Genomic DNA, 24,214 nt, shown 5'->3' with positions numbered 1-24,214 from the left:
GGACTACAAAGACTGGAAGATAATTTAAGTTAAGTGATGTGAGCCCCCTGGTGAATGGGCATAGGCACATAGTGGCAGGAAGGAATCAATTGGAGAGCACAAAGCTTGCCTAAAGGCAAAAATGGTTACACATTTTCAGGAGATTGTTGCCAACCAGGAATACATTCTACAACATTGTGAGAAATTCAAGTTTTTCAAGAAAAGAGAAGATCAAGGATATTATTTGCAACCACCTGACTTTTGCATGCTGCCTCATGTTTCTAAATCATTTTCACATATTTGGACTGGATTACACTTTGGAGCTACCAGTTTGCCACTTTGTCTAGAAGTCTGAAACATCAGTGGTATTTTCTTATTAGAAAAAAATGAGATAGTTTCCTGCTAAGATTTTGTTTAATATGTATTTATTCTTGTGGGTTTTTGTTGTTGTTGTTGTTGTTGTTGTTGTTGTTGTTGTTGTTGTTTGGTTGGGTTTTTTTTGTTTTGTTTTTTGGGTTTTTTGGTGTGTTTTTTTTTTTTTTTTGAGAGAGAGAGGTAGGGGGCGAGAGAGAGGGGGAGGGAGAAAGAGAATCTTAAGTGGGTTCCAAGTCCAGCATGGAGCCCAGCACAGAGCCCAATGCCAGGCTTGATCTCACAACCATGAGATCATGACCTGAGCTGAAATCAAGAGTAGGACACTTAACTGACTGTACCCAGGCACTCTGATCTTGTTCTTTTTAGATAGTACTGCCCAATTAGCTGGTAGTCACATTTGTCTGAGTCACAGAGTGAATTTTGTGCACCCGTTTATACATTCATTATACTAAATAACCATGAGAAACAACATCATGGTTTAATTTATATATTTTTATCATATAATAAAGTACATCTTGAAGGGGGAATATACTAAGTTCAGATGTACCATCTTGATATTAGTTTTACTATAATCACATCAAAGTGGATAGGTCATAACATCACCACTACTTTTTGACACATTCAGGAAGGTATTCAGTAGCATTATTCTAACAAAACTGAGAATAGAGACAAAGAACAAAATATTATTTAGTTTTTCAAACCTGTGGCTTTGACCTATAGAAACATATGCTATGGTGGTGTATGGGTGGCTCAGTCAGAGGAGTGTCTGTCTCTTGATTTCAGCTCAGGTCATGATCCCAGGGTCTTGGGATCAAGCCCTACATCAGGCTCTGTGTTGAGCATGGAGCCTGCTTAAAATTTTCTCTCTCACTCTGCCCCTCCATTACTTGTGTGTGAGCTCTCTCTCTCTCAATAAAATAAAATAAAATAAAATTAAATTAAATTAAATTAAATTAAATTAAATTAAAAAAGAAACATGTTATGGATGAAAATGCAATGTCTATGGAATATTATTCACTCTCTGAATTTCTTCCTGAATGGCACAATATTAATCAATTTTTCTTCATCATCATCATCATTTTTAAAAAATGCATCTAACTCCTCTCCATGTAACCAACATTAAATATAGTCATAAGAGTATGTAGACAGAAAATGATGGAGAGAAATGAGGTGATAGATGACAGAGATAGAGGGAAAGGGGGAGGCAGAGGGAGAGAGTTGTATGCTATTGGTTCTGTTTCTTTGCAGAACTCTGACTAATACAGCAAGCTGCTGTTTCTGCTAAATTCCATATGCCCTACTTAACAACTTTACAGATTTTTTTTTCTTTTCAGTTTTTATTTGTCTCTGCCCAAAATGACGAAATTTATATTTATTCACAATAAGCCTTATCTTCTTAGAGTCAATTCATTATTCCTGGCTGAATGATTCTTTTGAAGGCCTGATTCTGATATCCCATGTATTCACTGTCTGCCTATCTTTGCCTCAAATACAGAAGATAGAATCATATTTGCTTCATCAAGGTTAGTTTTTGAAGTCAGAACAATGTAAAAGTTAGTTGATTTTCTAAGGAAATGGTCTACACCAATCATAGTCAACATGCATGTTGGAGCGTTGTTACTGGTTGTTTTTTTTCCCCCCAAGCATAAAAGCTACCTTACTAACTCTCTGAGTCATACTAGACAAATTACAATGCTCAAATTGAATGACGTGGTTTATTCTTACCTACCTTATTAAAGTTCCAGAAGACCAAGGACTTTGAATGAATAATCCCAAATCAGTGTTGAACTGAGCCCATGTACTCCAAGGGGATTTAGACCATCTGCTAATTCTGCTGGGCAAAGGCTTTCTTTTACATATGCTCAGGTTTGGAGAAGCAGAATCCAATTTGCTTCCAGCTCCTATCTTTTCATCCTACAGTTAAATATTTTGTTTATGTAAAATAAACTTTTGCAACCATTTTGCATTATTTGAAAGCCACTTTATTGCTTCCCCACAACAAACATAGATGGGTATATTAAGAAAACTAAAAAAGTATTTTGCAAACAGACAATTATTTCTTACTATCTGGTGTCCTTTAAAAATTATTTCCTGAAGCATTTGTTAACCTTTATATAAACAGTTATTAGGTCAAACAATTTTCCATTTTGCCCGATAAATATTTTGGAAGGTGACTGCTATTACATTTTAAAATATGACAGAAATATATTGGTATTCTCATCTGACCACCCTTCCCATCCCCCCTACCCTATTTCTGAACACAGGCATGTGTAGTAAGCCTTTCACAAACAAGGAATCCATTCAGGACTTAGGTACTTGGGCCATTTTCCACTCAACAGGTTTCCTATGCACTTGTAGGTGCCAAACAGCAACTCCTGTGTTCCTCCAAAAGAATTCTTAACAGAGAGGGGATTAAACTCTAAGTGGCTTCCTGATTTCACCATTTCTGCAGTCCAGTGTTAAGTTGCTGAAAGATTACTTCATTTGTACCGTCAGGAGCCTAACAGGCTTTAGAAACTAGGTGAGTGATGTAATGATTGTGTGTGTGTGTGTGTGTGTGTGTGTGTGTATGAAATATTGGAGTAGTTAGCAATCTGTTACATTAAAAGCATATAAACATTTTTGAGCATCTCTTCATTTTTTGAAAACAACTTTTCTGTGATGTTCTAAATTTCAAATTAAAATGCAAAATGTGAGATAAAAATTACTGTAATTGCAATAATAGTCTGTAGAGTAAAAGAGAAAGAAAATTAGATGAATTTGCATGTATTTGCCCAATACTAATACTCAACTCCACTAGAAGCAAATATTTACTCATTATCTGAATATAAAAAGTAAAATGTTCTTAGGGTGGTAATGTACCTATAAATGTCCAATCTATAAATGCCAAAAGCCATATTGCAACAATGGCTCCACATACTCATATCCAATCAGATCAATATATAATCAAGAAGAAAAAGGAAACAGAACTCACATTGAATGGAAGACTCTCCAAATTATCAAACTTGAAATTATCAAACAGGAGCAAAATCATTAAAACTATTGCTTTTACAAACATAATCAGTCATCTGGAAAATGACTTTTATACAGATATAATAATTTCCTAAGAATAAATTGTGCAAAGTCCAATCAATGCTTTCAGGTTTGTGTAAACCATGCCTAGGGCCATCTTGGTAGAGATTTCTGGTCCTAACTATCATCCAGCATATTCTGTGCTCTCAGAAGCAGGGGCTGCTGAATAACCACATTTGAACTACATGATCATGCAAGGTTATTTGTGAAAAATGTATTTGACTTGGACCCACAGTTGAGCTCTCACCTTAAAATCAAGAAGGTGCATTCTTGGAATAAACAACTTCAAAAGAGTCCAGTTTTAATTGCTACTTCAGTGAGACATCAAAATCCTGTAGGAAAGAGTTGTTTTACTGATATTTATGCTAAGAAATTTTCCGTCTTTTCAAAGCTTGTATGCCTTCCCCAAGTTTTCAGAAATGCAGGCTAGAGAGATTAAGAAGGATCAGGAAGCAAATACTCCATGTAATCTGAAATTAAGGAATAAAATTAATATCTTTGATAGTTTAAGCCTATTTTTTAATTAATTTTATAGTGTGTAACTCCTTTATTAAAAGGGTAATATTCTGGCCAGGGATACATGTGGGTCTGTTTTTATCAATAGCCATTTATTTTGTTCAATGAGGACTGACCACAAGGTCTATTGTACTAGATACTTAGTTTAGAAAATCTTCTAAAGATCACATTTTTTTTTCCTGAAGCTTGCTATATTATTACATTTGTTTATTTTCAGTCATGGCTACAATAGGTCGTTTCCAACTACTTCTAAACTGACTTAAGGGATATTATAAGTAAGAGGAATAGATATAACAAAGCTATTATGAAAATTTCAAAGGATAAGAGTCAAACAGTCAAAGATGAATGTAGTTTAAGCCTCGATAAAGGAGCACTGAGTAAAATATGAACAGTATCTTCAACAGCAACTTTGTAGAAAATGAAGAACACGTTCTTTTTTACACTGTTTCTTATCACTGCTTCTAAGAAACATTTGAGAAGAAAAAGTGATAGGAATTTTTTCTTTCCTGTAAATCTCTCAATGGCCTTCTGAGAATTTTCCTTTCTCGCAAATCTTAGCTCTCACTTTCTACAGAAGTCATCCCTGTGCCAGTTGTTTTTAATTGCCTTCCTAATATCTATTCACTCCATCTCCCCTTCTAATAGAATGCAAATTAATTTTGTGGGTAATGTTTTGGCTTAAAAATACTTAGCTTTCCACAGTCCCACAAATCAGAGAGGGGCTTGAGATGCGGTTCTGGGGAAAGAATATATTGTATAAATGGCAGTTAAGTATTGGGCTTTTCAGAGTGTTACTGTCTTCATGAAAAAAAATGGGCAAACCCATTCAACACATCTTTTGCTCTTTGCTTTTTCCCTTTCTTCCTTCCTAGGATTGAAAAGTGATGTCTAGAAAGACAATCTGTTGTAAATATGAGAACAGCCTTGCATTAAGGATGACAATGCTGAAAGCCAGGGGGAGTCTGGACCTCAGTATCCTCATGTTACCATAACAGTCCTGAGATAAGATAAGATAAGATAAGATAAGATAAGATAAGATAAGATAAGATAAGATAACATTTTAACTGCCTTCTGTGACACAGTTGAATACAACCTTCAGTCTCAGACTTCCTTTATGTATGTACTTCAGCCCCATCTGGTTTAGCTGCTCCTCCTTGTTTCCATGGCATCCCCTACAATCCCAAACACAATCTTCTCTCCTTCACTGCATCATAAATTTCAGGAAGAGAGAGATCATTTCAAACATTCAAGCACATGTCCCCAGAAACTTGCTCATGTCTATATAGCATGTAGTAGGCACCCGATACATTTATTAAACGGGAGAATAATAAATTATCAAATAAGTATAATACCCACTTCTCTCTACATCTACTTCTAACTATCACATCTATACAACTAGGGTTTTTTTTTTTAAACCTAGACTATTGCAATAGCTTCCTCCTCACTTAAAAGCCCTTCCACAGCTTCCCATTACCCTTAGAAAAAAACACAAATAACTTCCACATTCTGGGAAACCTGGAACTGCTCTGACTGCATGTCCTCTCACCTTCCTCATGACATTTTAGCCACACTGGCTTTCCATTGGTTAATGAAACATTCCAAGCTCATTCTTACCTTAAGATCTCTATGCCAGATGTTACTTTTTCACAGATTTTCACACACTGACTCCTTCTTGCCTTTCAGATTGCAGCTTAGATCACCTCCTCAGAGAGGTCACAGCTGACAGCTCAATCTAGAGGAACTCATCAGGCACTCCATCCCATAACCCTCTTGTGCAGCTGTGGAGAAAATTCTTTCATTGCTGCAAACTTATGGTCTTCTGAGAACATTTTACTGAAATTTGGCAGCTAGGCTAAAACACTATCTTTACAAGGTAATTTAGGACTGAAAAAATAACAAGAACTCCAGAGAGCTTTATGTCTCCAGAGGTAATGTGTTTACATTTCAAGGGGAGATGAGACCAGGACCATGGACATGTTCCAAAAGGAGGACCCAGGATCCTTCCCATTACTTTTCCAAGGAAACTCTCTTAAAAGGGGAGGAAATACAGCTGCCTCTCCCTCATGTATAAATGTCCAGGTTCATTTTGGGGGAGGGGGGTACTCACCTACAATACAGACACCTTATGTGTTGAGTGACAACTGGCTCTCACTGCATTGTCCCAGAAGGAAGACACTGCAACACAAGGGAACAAGGATATTATTATTTGCTGTAAATAAATAATGATAAATCTGTCTGCTCCAGAAACCTCATGTTGGCATTCAAGAGAATATTAATAAATATATCATTATAAGTCAAATGTCTACTATCTATGGTGGTCCACAAGTCTTTGCTATGTTTATAACTAGTGCCTAAAAGATCTCCTAGTATGGGATCAATAAACACCAGTTGGGTAAATAAATGAATCAATCACTAAAATGACCATTATTTTAAGAACTAGATTGTGTAGCTTTCTAGTGAAAAACAGAAAGGAGATTAAAAATTGTAGAAAAATGGATGTTCATTTCAGGTGACCTCTTAGAGAATAGCATATGTAATATATATTTGAAATCTAAGGTTTTTATAAATGCTTGTAATGAACACATTTTGTTTTTTAGTGGGCTGATTTCTTTATATTAGCTACTCCCTGTGTAGTTGACAAGGTTTTTATTTTTATGTAAACATTGAATAATTTATCTGTATCCCTGCCCAGCTGCAGAGCAACTGAATCGGGCAAAACCAAGACTTCTCTCAAAAAAGCAGTTTTGGTTCTTCCCAGAGGTCTGAACAAGAACACAATTAAATCCTCAGAGTTCTGCACATACATTAACAGGAAAACTTTACAGCGTACTTCAGTAATTCTCCATCTCTGTCATACGAATACCGATGATAATTTGAGGAGGATTATACCTTAATGGCATTTCAGGATGAGTTCCTGTCAAAATACACTCTACAGAGCCTGCAGATTAGACCTGTGAAGCATCATGTCTACTCAGATATTGAAACACATCTTCAAAAAATAATCATGTTCATTTTGATAGAGTTGATATTGAACTTTTACTTCTGATAATATTTGTAGTATTTGCTCACACTAATCATCTCATTGTAGAAATAAAACAAATATACTGACATCATAAATACTGGGTAAATGGGGTGCCTGGGTGGCTCAGTTGGTTAAGCATCCAGCTTCTGCTGGGGTCATGACCTCATGGTTCGTGAGTTCAAGCCCTCTGTTGGGCTCTGTGCTGACAAATGGGAGTCTGGAGCCTGCTTCAGATTCTGTGTCTCCTCTCTCTGCCTCTCTCCCACTCATTCTCTGTTCTCTCTCTCAAAAATAAGTAAACATTAAAAAAAATTAAAAATAAATAAATATTGGGTAAATATAATTATTAAAGCTCCTCCAAATGGGATTGGACGTTGTAATACCCAATGCCTTTGGAAGGGTCACATTTGGGTAAGCAAGAATTAGGGATTTAATATAGTGTAGTTGTGTCCCTAGCATAATCCATAGAACAGAGTACCCTGATTGACAGTACAAACCTCAAGTCTTTTCAGCACATATATTCCTACAGTAAAGAAGGGTACATACCAATCTATTAACATTATTTCTAAATATATCTAAATACCTTTTCTCTGGGTTTTCTTAAAATCATCTGATTTCCCAAATAGCATTTCACCTGAGAAGAGGATGGGTTGATACCCCAGTATCAGTATTTCCAACCATTTATCAATTCAAAATAAATTAATGCATGAGGCTCTTATAGTTTGGTAGACATGAACTAGTCCTCCAGAGGCTAATACTTAGAAATAAAAAATCAAATTCTTAAATGTACAAAAACGAGAAATAAGATTTGGAGCAATGATGACACTAAAAATATCACTATATTATACATTATATACTTTTGCTATTATGCTGTATACAAAATAATATTGAAAGGGTGATGCTCTTGCTAATTCCTAATCCTTGCAAAGAATATGTTTATGAAGGACTGAGGTGAAGGCCAGACAATTTTCAGGGCTCAGTGCAAAATGAAAACATTGACCCCTTGTTCAAAAGCAGGGGAAAAGCTTTTTCTGTTCTTCTATAGTCTCTCAAACTATCCTGGTAATTTTTATTTGCATTGAAGGTACTGCTTCCTTGGGAATGAGGATACCTGCCGGGCAAGTGCAGACCTTCACAAGTGTCCTGTCCACACCCATTCCTAAGCCCATGCTGTGAACAAAAGGCAGCAGAAGTCACTGGGTGGAGGCTAGAAGTGGCCGGGCATGCAATCAGAGGAAATAAGGAGGTGACAGGAGGCAGAACCCTATGCGAGTAGAAGATCCAACACGTCAGTGAATACCTCCATCATCCTATCAGGATGAGTTTTGACTACAGAAAACAAATTTAAAGATAAAACTATTAAGAATTTCAAGATGACCACATTGTATCAAACCTTAAGCATGGGACCCTTTATGAATGTCCTGTTCACACGCCCAGGAACCTGGCCCTTCCTAAAGCAGTAAACAGTCTCCTATTCTCCTATTCTGGTCCTGGCTCTGGCTTCATTTGCCTCAACTATTTCTTTTTTTTTTTTCTTTTTTCTTTTCTTTATTTTTCTTTTTGTTTTTATTTAACATAAAGTGTAATATTAGTTTCAGATGTATACAATTTAGTGATTCAACACTTCCATACAGAACCTAGTGCTCATCACAACAAGTGCATTCCTTAATCTCCATCACCTATGTAACCTCCTCCCCCCACCTCCCCTCTGTAAACATCAGCTTGTTCTTTATAGCGAAGACAAAGACTTACATTTCTTGGACTCAGTTCTAGTATTTTCAAGGTGAGAGTACAATAGATCATCATTAGTAGGTATTATATAAGCAATGAAGATTAAAATGTTTTTAAATATGTAGAGAAAGAATTTTAAAGATGGAAAGAATCTTAAATTATGTAGCCCAACCCTTTCATCTGACACAGAGAAAACCAAGGCCCCAAGGAGCTAAATACTCAATGTCACCACCAGCTGGTTAGCACCAGGGCAAGGAATAGAGCCCACCCTTTCTCTCTCCCGACCTGTACCTCCTTTAGAAGAGTCGAACAAGACAAAGAAAGAGAAATTTCATTTCACCAATAGTTTATACTTTTAAGGAATATATCCCAAAAGGGGTCTAGTGGAAGCTGACTTGATGGGACACATCAGTAAAAGTTTAAAACATTATTTAGCACCACAAAGCCATATAGGGTGGATCATATTACTTGTCCTCCAATGAATAAGGAGGTGACATACTGATGAAAATTTCTTCAGGCTTTATTTGACATATTTTGCCTTTATTGATTTTACTCCATAACCCCTGAAAGATGTGTGCTTGTTCCTCCAAAATTTTAGGTTCCTGCTCCTTTCACCACATGACCCTTAGTCTTCTGTTAGCTATCTTTCCGTGCTTCCTGCTACTCATGGTCAACATGGCTATCTGATTTAATTTAACTTTTAAGTAATTAAAATTTCTGCTTCCATGAGGCAGGAATTTGGAACAATGAAAATTGAGAAACTATCTTTCTCCTTAGACAAGTATGAATAAAACAAGGTAAGCCAAAAAGGAACCTCAGATAGCCAGATAAAAGAAAGGGAGATACTCCATCCTCTCCCTGAAACTCAGAGAATGAGAATGGTGAATAAGTCTCAATAAGTTATTTTTTCTAGAGAAATGTACAAATTATATAATGCACTCAGTAGGTTTCTTAGTCTGGGATCAACATAAAGCCAAATTCTTTCATTATGAGTCCACTCAAGCTTACAGTGTTTATAACACAGTAATAATCTCTAGTAATAAATAGTATTCTATAATCATTATCACCGTTAGGTAAAGAAATACTATAGCAAGTGTTACAAGTTTGGAAGACACTGATGTCTTCCTAAAAATATTTCCTTACTTCAGGACTAGAAAAAGCATACACTACTAAGCTAAGTGGCCTTGGAAGGAGGGCCCTGAGGATATTGTAGCTTTGATATGATGTTTTGTGTTATATAAAATGTGACCTCGTGTCACTGAAGAACTTGGCTGACAGCGTTCTTCCCACTGGCATCCTATACTGGATACTATCTCTTAGGCAGAAAAGAAGTAGACAGCAGCAACTTTCTTCTATCAAAAAGCACTTAGAGTTGAACTAGAAATACAGATCATATATAGGAGATAGCTGAAGGGTCAGTATATCCTGTTCTGCTTGGCTCTGGTCTCTACTTAGAGCTGTGTCACTGCTTAGATCTAGATCAATTGAGTTTTGTTTATACTGGCAGGGAAAAATTCTCCATCATATGTTTTATCGAATCCTAACAGAAACACCTGGAGCACAAAAGCAAAAGCAGATTTACTACTAACTCACACTGACCTGAAACATTGTTATCAATTCTGACTTCAGTTAACACATAGTCCCTGGTGTTGTTCTCTGGGACAGTTCCCACGCCCTCTAGAATTTAGTATTTTTTACATGAATGCCTATATGAGGGCAGAGCACTCAGGCAGCCTGCGCTTCGAAAGGCTCAAAATGCAAAAGGCACAGTAAAATAAATCAGTTGGACTACTTAGTGGTAAATGCCTCATTTTCTTGTTGTGTTTACCCTTCTGACCCAACAGAACAGTAATGTATATTCTCTCCCTGCATTCTTAATAAGGTTATTTACACTGCATATCCAATGAGTTTGTGCCCTGTGCAATAAATTCTCAGTTCTGAAATGTGTGTAAGAGTGTAGACATCATTATTGGAAGAATTAACCTTGTAAATGAGGAGCACCCTTATTGAAGCTCTGAATTTTGATTATTCAAGAGTGACACCGGAATACAGGCAGTTTTCTGCAGAATTATGATCAGCCTTGCAAATAGCCACTGACTGTGAATAAGCAACAATATCTTGGCAAGAAGTGAAAAAATCTGACTTCATTTAAAAAATATCTCCGTGTTGGTTTGTGACTTTCAATGCCAACAGGGGAAAGAAATATTATGAGTATCTTTGAGCCATAGAATTAAAGGCTTATTTATCAGTAGTGATCTGTATTTTGAATTGGTTGGACTGAGCAAAGCTAGAAAGAGGAAATGTAGGCAAAATAGAACTTTTTTAAGCCACACTGCCTGTGGCTCAAAGCCCCCAGAACACCCCAGATATTCTACTATGTCTCAGCCTCCACTCAACCATACTGTGCAACTTCAACAGCCATAGTTAAGACATACCTGGATACACTAACATTTTATCAACATCCTGGAGGCTATAGAAATCTAAGGGTATGATGAAGCTACTAAGTTATAATTCAAAAACAAGTAATTACAGATCAAGAAAAAACAAATATTGTCTCATTTCCATAAAAACCTAAGATAGATCATTTGACTTCAATTCATTCCAGTTTTCTAACCAAGGAAAGATGTTGAGGATTAACATGAGATTTGGAGATTCTTCTTCCTTCTCTCTCCTCTAATTCATGATAGCTGTCTCCTCTTCCTTAAACCTTGAAGATGCATGAGGGGAGGATATTTCAGAGTCTATAATTGAAAATAATGTTCAAGAGTTATTAGCTTGAAAGCAAAAGCTTATCCATTTAATGTCATTCCAGCACATGTATAAGACCCAACTACAGGCCTGAGCGTCAGGTTGTAGATAGAGGGAGAATTTCCCTCTCTTCCATGTGAATACTTACAAACTTTATAGCATCCTTGATAATAACTATTAAATCCACTGCCAATTGTGGTATAGGTTGAGTAACATGGGAGTACTTGTGAAAATTGTACAGCTAAGATCTGTGCATTTCAATATGTTTCTCTCTCTCTCTCTCTCTCTCTCTCTCTCTCTCTCATACACACACACACACACACACACACACACACACACACACACACACCTGTAAATAACAATAATGACCAAGTAAGTTTGGGGAATGGGTGAAAGTAAAAATAAATAAGAAAGGCTGAATACTGATGACTTTTTAAGCTGGGAGATGGGTTCATAGGAGTTCATTACACTATTCTATTTTATTTGTGTATGTTTTGAAGCATCTCATAATAAAACCTTAAAAAATGCTAATTGTTTAAGTTTTATCACCAACCCACAACCACCTTTATCACTATGTGGATCATGATCAAAATCCACTCACGTGTTTGACATTTAACAATGCAGGTGGAAGATATCATATCATTGAAGGAAATGGCTTGATATTTTTTAATTTCGGGATCTTTGCTTAAGTAAAGATAAGAAATTAAAGAAGCTTGTTAATAATCATTAAATATTATTATATTGCCTCAGCAAGTCAGGGATACTAAATGAACAACTCTACATAGTTAGGGCCTTAGTGGTCTGCAGGTTGTATGTATTTCCTTACACTAACTTTAATGGACTCAGTACATTTAGATTTATCAAAGTCCCCTCACCACTGACTTAGTCTTTATTTACTCTACTATTTCCAACATTCTCAGATTTAAAATACTGGTATGTATTTGTAGCATCACACAGTATTTGTAGCATCACACAACCTCTCATTTAAAGTACCAAAACATAGATATTGAAGTCTTTCTAAAAATGTTTACTTGATGGTCACACATTGGTATCATTGCAAGCAAAAATAAAACTGCTTTAATGCAGGCATGTTTTCACATTATACAAGAAAGGATAAGTGTTCAATAAATGTCTATGGAATGAATGAATTATAGAAGAGAGATACTTAAGTTAGTAAAAGAATTTTATAATGTGCTTCAAGCACATAAATAAAGAAAAACACTAAATACTTAAACAACAAAAAAAGAACATTTGTAAAGATTTTAAAAATTAAGGTCACTAGAAAGCATTTTTGGAGTTATTGTGGGCCAAGAAATGCCACAATATATTGAGGCTTTAAAAAATTATATATAATACTTTCTACATTTAAAAGGACAATTGGTTTAAGAGCTGCTAAGAGAAGCGATCAAATCTCTAGGGAAAAAATTGTCTTTGTCTATAACACATTTATTATAGGGATAACTTTAGTTTGTTAAGTTTGGTTAAAATTGTTTTCAAAAGCTCTAAACTTCAAAACCTAAAATGAGACAAAAAGGTTTATGGAGCCTAAATTACCCAAATAATTACTTCTTATTATTTTTACCTTCACTTTTTGTCACCCCTTTACTACAGCTTGTGTGTCAAATTTTGAATAGCAACAATGTGAGAACTCAAATAATCCCAACTGCTCTTTTTTTTTAATCTTTATTTATTTTTGAGAGACAGAGACAGAGACAGAGTGCAAGTGGGGGAAGAACAGAAAGAGGGAGACACAGAATCCAAAGCAGGCTTCAGGCTCCAAGCTGTTAGCACAGAGCCCAATGTGGGGCTTGAACTCACAAACTGTGAGATCATGATCTGAGCTGAAGTTGGCTGCTTAACTGACTGAGCCACCCAGGTGCCCCCCAACTGCTCTTAAACAAGGGACTACGTCAAATCTGTACTAACCATGTACACAACAGCTTTCCTTTCATCACTAGATGTCGGCATCAAAGGACAAACTTAATAGGTAAAAATTTAGGCAAAAACACCTGGCTCTGGTCCTGTCATGACTCATGGCACCTAGATCCCCAGTATCTCATTCAACGAGCAATAGACATAGTTAATGCGTCAAAACTCTCTTCCTAGGAACAAGACAAAAGAAGTGCCTACAGCCTTTTTAATTTATTATGTGAAGATAACCTGTCAATCAAATGGAGCGAGTGCCCATAATATGCAAAACATTCAGAAAAAAATCAGAATATAAGCTTCCTCATGTCACAGAGACACTTAGCTTTGCCCCAGCAAAATCGCAAAATTGTGCAGGCCTGTCAAATGTTACTATGCGGGGACATAAAAACATCAATAATAACTGCATCTAGAAATTTGATTTCAGCAGTCTTTTGAGATCTATATATATAGATCATACATACATATATATATATATGGATCACTGCATAGCTCATTACAGAGGAAGTGTAGCATAGCTGACATGGCATGCAGACTGACCATATAACCCCAATTTTCTCTCACTAGCAACTTTTTGATGCTTTTTTCCTCCAGGGCTATAGTTTGTTTTCTTCTTAGAGTCAGCTTAACAATGAAATGTAATGGAAATTTTGCCCTAAAAAATGTTTAGTCATGGGTTCGGTTGGTTAGAAAACGCTAATGATGTCAAGGTCACAGGCTCTTCCTGATATGAGATCCATGTAGGAAGAAAAGTATCCCACACCTGAGATCAGCTCCTGTTTGGGATCAGTAATCTCCTGCTGGACTATCATAGGCAAAAGGGGGACTGGTCCAAAGAGTGGGGAGGGTCCACATCCTACCAGCAGAGAGGACAACCAGTCTCATCATTCTTACTTTTTTTTTTTAATGTTTATTTATTTTGTGAGAGAGAGATAATGCACACGAGCTGGGGAGGAGCAGAGAGAGGGAGAGAGAATCCCATGCAGGCTCCATGCTGTCAGCACAGAGCCCAACATATGGATCGATCTCAAGAAATGTGAGATCATGACCTGAGCCGAAATCCAGCATTACACCCTTAACCACCTGAACAGCGTAGGCACCCCTTATGTTTATATTCGTAGGTATGAGCTGCTAAATTAGGTTGAGAGATAAGAACAGGGGTGTTGCAACATGTCTGCCCTTGAGCTCCACACACCCCAAGAAAGACATATAAAAAAAGATAAATAATAAATGATAGAGTACAGCACTTTTAGGACCAAGTGAATAGTGTGGCCAGTTAAGTGTGGACAGAGAGAAGTAATGGAAAGATTGCATTCTGTCATATAGTCAGGGGAAACTTCTGGAGGAGGTGACCTTGGTGCTAGCCTTCCAGAACATGGAGAAATAGCAGATGGGTTTTCAAGCAGGGGGCCCCCTGATTCATCCTTATAGCGAAGCTAGGTCTGGGGGGGGAAAGAACCAACATATCTCAGGCTTTTCAGTGTGCATAGCAGGAAGTCAACTCCTGTTTTTATTCCAGTATTATAAGCCTGTGGCTCATCCCCTGGTTAGCAATAGGGAATGCAGGAGGCTGTGTTCAGGAAAAAAAAATTCATATCTAAAAACCTGCTGAGAAAAGTGCACATCAAGGAAAACCATTTAAGACATCCACTCCTGAAGGCTTCTAAGCTCTATCCTTGGATCAAGTTAGAGCTTTATAAAGCTACATGTCATGACTACCTTCACTGAGTTATGCTTTAATATTAAACTCTCTGAGTAGAACAGTGACTACCAAGGGGCTGAAGGGTGAAAAAACTGGGGAGTTGTTGGTCAAAGGGTACAGACCTTAAGTTATAAGATGAATAAGTTTTGGAGATCTAATGTACAGCATGGTGACTGTAGTTAATAATACTGTATTATATACTTGAAATGTGCTATAAGAGTAGATCTTAACTGTTTTTAACACACTAAAAAAAAGGTAACTATGTGAGGTGACGGATGTGTTAATTAACTTGACTGAGGTGATTGTTTCATAGTATATGTGTGTGTGTATATGTGTATATATATGTACATATACATATATATACATACATTTATATATCTAACCATCACATCATAAACCTTTGTGTATACAATTTTTATCTGTCAATTTTACCTCAATAAAGCTGAAAAAATAAATAAAATTAAACTCTCTGGCTTGGCAAAAATATACCAAAAAAAAAAAATAATAATCCCATATCCTTTGATAAAGTAATTCCAATTCAGGCAATTATTTGTATAAATAATCTTTTTTCAGTGTGTTGATATGTATATGTAATCATTCATATTGCAGGTTTTGTTTCTTTTTTGTAATTGTGAAAGACTGGGAAGGGACATGATGCATATTGGCAGGGAAAGGTTAGCTAAATTAAAGTGCCTCCACATGATAAATACTATGCATCCCTTAAAAAAAACAACACACAGTATGGGGCTCCTGGGTGGCTCAGTCAGTTAAGCAGCTGATTCTTGATTTCCGCTCAGGTCATAATCTCAAGATCGTCAGTTCAAGCTCCGTATCAGACTTCACACTCCGCACAGAGCCTGCTTCGGATCCTCTGTCTCCCTCTTTCTGCCCATACCCTGCTCACACTCTACCTCTCTCTCTCTCAAAAATAAATAAACATTAAGTCTTAAAGAAAAAAAAAAAGGCACAGTATGAGTATGCCTACATACACTGACCTGGAACTAGCAAACCAAAACCTGATACCCAAATGAAGAGAGGCTGGCTACTCACACAAAGATCTAGCATTAAAATGTGCCAGGTCTGGGTGACAACTAAAGCAAAACACCTCAGGCCAGATGTACTGTTCTAAGAAGGCTACCAATGACTGAAGTGAGATGATGAGGAAGGGGAGAAGATAAGGATTGAGATCTGAGCGTGAAGTAGATCACGTACAGCCTGAAGGTCATGGTAGAGAGTGACATTGTGCCTTAAATCTAATGGGAAGCAGTAGAATATTTTAAGCAAATGCCCAGGTTAGTATTTTAAACATTTTAATTTTTATTTTATATATTTCTTTTTTTTAGGAAGAGAGAGTGCAAGCAGGGGAGAGGGGCAAAGGGACAGAGAGAGAATCTTAAGGAGAATCTTAAGCAGTCTCCATGTCTGCTTCAACACAGGGTTTGATCCCATGACCCTGGGATTGTGACCAGAGCTGAATTCAGGAGTCAGCTGCTCAACTCACTGAGCCAACCAACCAGGAAACCCTAGGTTTGTATTTTAAAATGGTCACTCTACCCTCAGTATGCAAGATGAATTGTGTTGGGGTAACAGCAGAGTGGAGTACAGGATAGGTGGCCATTGCAATAGACCGTGCAAGAGATTTTGAGTGGTAGCAGTGCAAATGCAGTAAATGGTTTTGGGAAACATTCCAGAGATAAGATGCCCATTTCTTCTTCCTTGTCATAGCTCTTATTTTTCTTTATTTTTAATGTAGTGGTATTGTTGTAAACTTCAAACTTATTGTTCCACCTTGCATCTTTTTGGAAAGCAGGTGGGGCATAGATACAAAGTTCTAAATAAAAGAGTGTGTGTGTGTGTGTGTGTGTGTGTGTGCGCGCGCACACCCACATGTGAAGGTATGAGCTAAGCAGCAACCACTTGAATATGCATGTGGAAGGAGCAAAAACCAAGAATCCAACAGACCTGCTTTCATACTTGCATTTTTAAAGATACTATTTTCTTTATATTTAAGAGCATATGAACATAAATAGCTACGCTCTGATGGTATGAAGATGAAAAGTTAATATTAAAAGTACACAGGACAATGTATAGCACATTGGAGATGGGAAGCAATTGCTTGGGATTAAAATGGGGAAGACCTTGGATATCACAGTATGGGGAAGACGTAAGGAATTTTGAACACGAGGCTGGGATGCAAAGCAGTGCTTTAGGAAGGTAGCATCCAGTTAGGTTTAGGAGGTAGTCTATAAAGGGGAAAGGCCAGGTAGGAGATTATTGCATTCTTCACAACATCTACTTTAGAAAAGGAAAGAAGAGATCTCATTATCACCATTGACAGACAAAGAAGAGAATGACTCACCTCAGGTCAAACAACAAATCAGGGGCAGAAATGAGACTGGGCTAGAATATCAGGCTTTCTAGTCTGAGGACACTAATTCTCTAGACCCCTGCTGCCTACATTATTCAAATACAGCACATGAATCTGGCTATTCCTGTGACCTTTTCTAAATATTAAAGCTCACTGAAACCCACTAAATAAATAATATGCCAAAGGTCAGAGAATAGAGAAAATAAGGGTTTCTCCCAAGTTCTAAAATTTTTCCCTTCTTTGAGCTTTTCTCTAATTTCCAATTTTCTTCTAAAATTAAAGCTTTTATTTAAATGGCATTAAACTTTTCCTCTCTCTGCTCCTACTGAATCTATATGTATATGTATCTATGGAGTTTGTGTGTGTGCATTCACACACACATTCATCTCAAGGGTGAAAGTAATCTGTCACCATTAACTGTGCGGAAAAATGCTTCTAAAGAGGAATTATCATTTAGTTTACTATATCTTTAGAACAAGTAAAGGTTTTTACAATTACCTCAGAGGAAGTATTGTACTCAGTAAATGTGAGAATTTAAAAGCCATAGTGATTAATGAAGGGAACAGCCTACCCTATGAAAATAAAGCACCACGTCACTTAAGATTCTTTAGTAAGAAGTTGCTAAAAATTTCATTGAGATACAGTGCATATTCAGATCAGGGAAATGTGAGGGAGGTCATATTCAGAACAGGTAATGGATAATGTCATCCTCCAGAGTCACTCAACTATAAGGAGTAGTAACTCACATGAGCACACTGCATTTGTGCCTCTCCAGACTTAGAGATGTACCAGTTGGGACAGGATAAAAGGGACCTACATAGCAATGACCAAATATCCATGTTTTAAAAGATTAGAGACTTTGGGGCGCCTGGGTGGCTTAGTCAATTAAGCGTCCGACTTTAGCTCAGGTCATGATCTTGTGGTCCATGAGTTTGAGCCCCGTGTCGTGCTCTGTGCTGACAGCTTGGCGGAACCTGGAGCTTGCTTCAGACTCTGTGTATCTCTCTCTCTGCCCCAACCCTCCCTCAAAAATAAATACACATTTAAAAAAGATATTTAAAAAATTAGAGACTTTAATCCTTCAAATACCTCATCAGAGTTCTCCTACTCACTGGCAAAAATACCTAGACTATTTTTGAGTATCACAGTAAGACTAACTGATACATTAATTGGAGAGTCTCTCTCCTGTCAACCTTCCTTCTCCAAGCAACACTCACTTGCAAAAACAGAGCCAGTATAAGTCTACCCAATGAAGGTCTGCCATTAAATATTACAGTATCTAAAGCAGTGAAAGAAAAGAGATAATGAACAGGTCAAGAGGTCTTTCCCTCACAATTTGCCATTGATTCCCACTGACAAAAACTCTCTCCTCGACCATACTGTAAATTGGCCCTTCTGAACCTTCTTCTCACCAAGGCCTTGACCCTGACCTTCCATGTCAATCCTTGCCAAACCCATTTTTAGCAAGAATTCTGCTAAGTCATCCCCATACCCCATCTGATCACACTTGATACCTAACCAAGTTCTTCATCCTCTAATTTGATGTCTGATCATGTTGCCTTCAGCGAGAATCTTAAGTTGGTTTAGCAAGAATCCATCTACCATAATGTTTCGTCTTAGAAATTCTCCATCTATGAATCCCCTCGCTCTGCTCCTTGGCTATAAAATCCCCATTTGTCCTTGTTATATTAGAAGTTGAAAGCAGTTCCATACTGAAGCCTCTTTTCCCTATTTTGATAATACTGAATAAACTCTATTTTTACCACATTTACCTAGTGTCTAACTCTGTTTCTCTTTGACACCATGTAGGAGCTGTCTACATTACACAGCATCCTTACACTTCTTGCAACACCATTAATTCTTTTGATGATGATAAAACTAGGACTGGGCATGCACAGAGTTGATAGTCAAAAATTGTTTTCTATTAATTGACTTGAATGGTATGAAAAATACACTGTAAGAGTAGTAGAAGTTGTTGGAAAGAAAGTAATATATGTATCATTCCTATTTTCTTCCTCTTCTCCTTTTCTTATTAAGCATAATTTCTTTTTTTTTAATTTTTTGATGTTTATTCATCTTTGAGAGAGATAGAACATGAGCTGGGGAGAGGCAGAAAGAAAGGGAGACACAGGATCCAAAGTAGGCTCCAAGCTCTGAGCTGTCAGCACAGAGCCCAACACGGGGCTCAAACCCACAAACTGCAAGATCATGACCTGAGCTGAGTCAGATGCTTAACCAACTGAGCCACCCGGCCACCCTCATTAAGTATAATTTCTTATGTGGCGGTTACTGTTGCTAAACTCTTACGTGTATTATTTTACTTAATCCTTACTACAAATCTATGGGATATGAACGAAGTAATCTGCATTTTAGAAATGAGGCCACAAAGGCTCAACTTGTAGGTAGGGGAGGCAAGACTGTAGTCACTTGTGTCTAGAGCATTTTCCTTTACCATTCTGTTTAGAGAGGTTGCCAGATGGAGGACTGATGAGCATATGCCCAACCACTCAAATCCTGGAATGAGAACAGCATGTGCATGGATCACCAAGAAGTTCAATGGTTGTAGAAACAAGATATGGGATAACAGGGTGCAGTGGTTCAATGCCCAGGCTTTAGAGAAATAACCAGCACTACTGCATCGGAATGCTACTTCTGTTCAACTAGTGATCTTGGGGAAATTATTTCTCATCCCCAGCCTCAGTTTCCTCATCTGGACAGTGTTGTATTAGCTATTATTCATATTATTATCTTATTTCCTGGATCCCAAAAGGTCAAGTTTTTCTAGTTTGATGTCTCTAAAAATCAAGATGTGTCATATAGTCAATATGAAATAATCTTTTCATCTAAAAGGCAGAGGAGTAAGATGCAACCCAGTTGTTTTATTTCCTGAATAGAAGAAACTATGCACCTAAAAGATGTTTGTTCATGGACTTGTTTGAGTTCTTTGCATTGGTAGCATCACATGCAATTTAATTTTCACTAAAATATGGATCTCTAATTGTCACTTAAATGTCTTCAAAAAAGGGCTATAAGGCAGCTTGAATATGCAGAAGACTGTCTGTCGCATTCAGGTAATGCAATTAGAGACAGAAGACATTGCCAGTGTTTCAGAATAAATCATAAGACTTTTAAAGGTAGCGAAGCATAGCAGGCTGATTCATACATCGTGAAGGACTATCACTGGAGCGCCAACATCTGCCTGACAAATGCTTCTACTAGGTTTTTAAGAGAAGCTATTAAACTTCCAACAACATGTAATTCAATTAAGAAAAAAAAATGGAACCATGAATTAACAAGAAGCAAATGCAAACAAAACACCTTGAAACGGTAATGTCTATCTCTAAAGAAACTGAACATGAGTTATGAAAAGCGACATGCCAAGATGAAACTACACAACTTCCAATAGCCTAAAGAAAATCAGAAGAATCATTTGATTCTGACTGTAAGGAAAACTTGAACTCCAAGTTCACTTGTCATATTAAAAAAGATAAAAATATATAATTGCGTTGAGATAATCTACTGTTAACTGATAAAACAAATGGTTATATTTTGTACCCACCTCCAAGTTTCATGAAATTAGTTTTATGTCTTATAGTAGATAGCATCTTTGAGACACAGTAATGTAATGAATGTTATCATTATGAGTGTGTAGAGGTATATTAGTTTCCTTATGGCTATTGTAACAAATTACCATAAAATGAGTGGTTTAAAACAACACAAATATATTATCTTGCAGTTCTAGAGACCAGATGTCCAAAATGGGTCTTACGGGGCTAAAAATCAAGGTGCTGGTAGGTCTGCCTTCCTTCATGGAGCCTCTGGAGAGAATCCATTCCTTTCTCTCCTGGCCCCTAGAGGCCGCTGTCATTCCTTGGCCTATGACAACTTGCCATCTTCAAAGACAATAATCACATAACTCAGACCTCTGCCTCCACTGTTTGTCTTCTTCTTGGACTGTCCTGCCTCCCTCTGTCCCTTGTAAGGACCCACTAGGATATTACGGGATAATCTCTCCATCTCAAGATCTTTAACTTAATCACACTACAAAATACTTTTTTGCTATATGAAGCAAAATAGTCACAGGCTCTGAGGATAGGCCATGAGTGTGTTTCAGGATTCATGATTTTTCCCATCGCAAGAGGCAAACTAGAAGTAAATTGCGGAGGATTTTGTTTACATGTCAGGCATTTGGACTTTTGGCCATAAGCAGTAGAGTATCAATAAAAGTTGTCATCTTCTTCCTGATTCCGTCCTTTCTCTACCCTATTGATGTCTCTGCTATCATCAATTCTCTGTTATCGTCATTTTAAATTCATATTCAGTGTTTAATTTCACGACCCCGGGATTTTTCCTGCTGCTGTGCTCTGTGTCTGTAAGTCTTTACCTCTCCTCTCCCTTTTAATTATTCTTGAGAGTAGTATTTTGAAAGGGAGACTCTATACTCATAAAAAGCCTTCCTAAAATCAAAATTTATTAGATGTAGATATATCACTACCCCCTATTCCCTTTCAAACTGTTCTTCATAAAATTTAGAAATCTAAATATGTGGCACAGAGTCGATTTGTTTAGAGAAGGCAGCTCCATGTTTAAAATGAAAGGGTGAAACCACAATACCGGGTCTAGGCCTGGAGACACGGATGGCCACATCCTGAGGACTGTGGGCATCATTCTGGTTAAGTCCAATTTTAAAATCGCTTTAGAAAGCTCTATGGAGACTGAGGCTAACTCTTAACACCATCAACACCATCAGTAATCAATGAACATTTTTTTTCATTTTCTTCAAAAATAAGAAGTAAATGAAAGGAAATGAAAAACAAAAATTTATGTCAATGAAACTTTTAAAGTTTCCAATTTAAACATTAAAGCCAGGAAATGCAAGTTAAGTATCTCAAGGGAACATTAGCTTGTTCATATTTCATGTGCTTCATTTTAAGGTATAACACTTAACAGTATAATTAGCAATCAAAAATATTTTATCTGTTCACTGTGGGTGTTTGATGTTATTATGAGATCCTTGTTTTTTGCATTTCCTGACTCCTGTGTTTAAATGAATAACCTTAATGTTGCATTATTGTCGTGTCTTGCATTAGTTATTGATGGCTTGTAAATGAAATAGATGCCCTGGCAGGTCTTTCTCCCTCCAACTTCCGTAGATAATTTCTGCAGACACACATTTTATGAACCAATATTACAGAAGCTCTATAAAAACCATAATGGAAAACAACACAATTCTTGCTGAAATGTATGGGGGTTCTAAAAGGTTTTTTACTTTGTAACAATTATGTTGAATCTCTTTGAAAGGTTGTTACTTGTTTTGCTTCTTTATGCCATCACATCAATTTTACCTTGTGCTGAAAACATATTTCAAAAACTAAAGCTCCACAGCAATTTCCAACCTATCAAGGGCTTAAATGCAGCCCTGTAAGAGCTGTGTTATGCTCTTTTCTCTAAAATCACCAAAACCCCTGGTAAAGGACAGTGAGTTAGTACTTAACGATATACTAATTATGAAAATGATTTCTTTGATATTCATGATTTTTCATTGAAACATTTCATTTGCAAATAGCAAAGTGATAGCAGTTAAAATGCCAAAGATATTTCTAATTAAAAATTTTACCAATTCAAGACTCTAGCTTTCAAACATGAGTCAGTTTATCAAATTAAAAAAAAAATCCCACAAAACAGATGCAATGTGTATGAATCCATCTCCTCACAAGTCAGCTAAGAAAGATTTATGCCACATCTACTTGTCCTCAGGCAGCTCCTTACCTTCCAACCCCAATGGAGAAGAGTATGCAAGGTTCAAAATTCCACCTGCCATCATTTTCCTGTCTAAATCCAAACACTGTTATACTAAAACACTCTTATTCCTCATAGTGCACTGATAAAAATTTGGACATTAGTGGTTGTTGAATCCGAAATTATAAAGATGATGAAAATATCTGTTCAATATAAGAGCGACTACGAGAAAATGACTTTTTGGCCAGATCCTGTGATTTTAGTGGCACATTGAGCCCATGGAAGAGCACAGCTGCTTAATACAGTTCTGGACTGGCAGTTGACTTTGACAATGTCTCTTAATCTATCAATTCAGGAATCTAAGAAAGAAATGCTAACTTTTTCATCTTAAGTGTTTACATTTCTTAGTTCAATTTTGATCTTAGAAACCTTTAGTTATGACATATAATTATGATACATAATACAAATGTATACAAATATCCTTCCACTAAAATTCCTATTATTTCAGCCTCTGATAAGAAATTATAGATATACTAACTATATGTGTTTAAAGGGAGAAGAAAAGGGGTAGTATGCCTAGTTCCAGATCTCAAGCAAATGCTTGCAAATATTTTCCTAAAATCATTGCTCAATAATTTATTATTTTGATGTATATAACACCCCAAATATATTTTCTTGCTCTATGGTCTACTGTATCTTAATGGAGAAATCAACAGGTTTGCATGAGGGTACTCATTAAAATGTACAACTGCTTTTGAAGTGTAAGTTAGTTGTGGGAAGACAGGGGAGAGTCTTTCAAGAAAGATTTCCGAGATTTCCTCCTTTTGCCCAATTTTTCTTCCAGCACAAAACCAGTAGCCCTAATTAACATGAAGCACCTGAGAGAAGATGGGTTATCCTAGAGCAGAGAACAGCAAAATTTTTCTATAAAAGCTCAGATATAAATATTTCAGTCTTTGCAGGCCACTTATAGTCTCTGTCACATATTCTTTGTATTTTTGTTTGTGGTTTTTCTTTCCAAGAACACTTTTTTTAA

This window comes from Prionailurus bengalensis, chromosome C2, assembly GCF_016509475.1.
Source record: "Prionailurus bengalensis isolate Pbe53 chromosome C2, Fcat_Pben_1.1_paternal_pri, whole genome shotgun sequence".
Taxonomy (NCBI): Eukaryota; Metazoa; Chordata; class Mammalia; order Carnivora; family Felidae; genus Prionailurus; species Prionailurus bengalensis.
Note: the sequence above shows the minus strand (reverse complement) of the source record.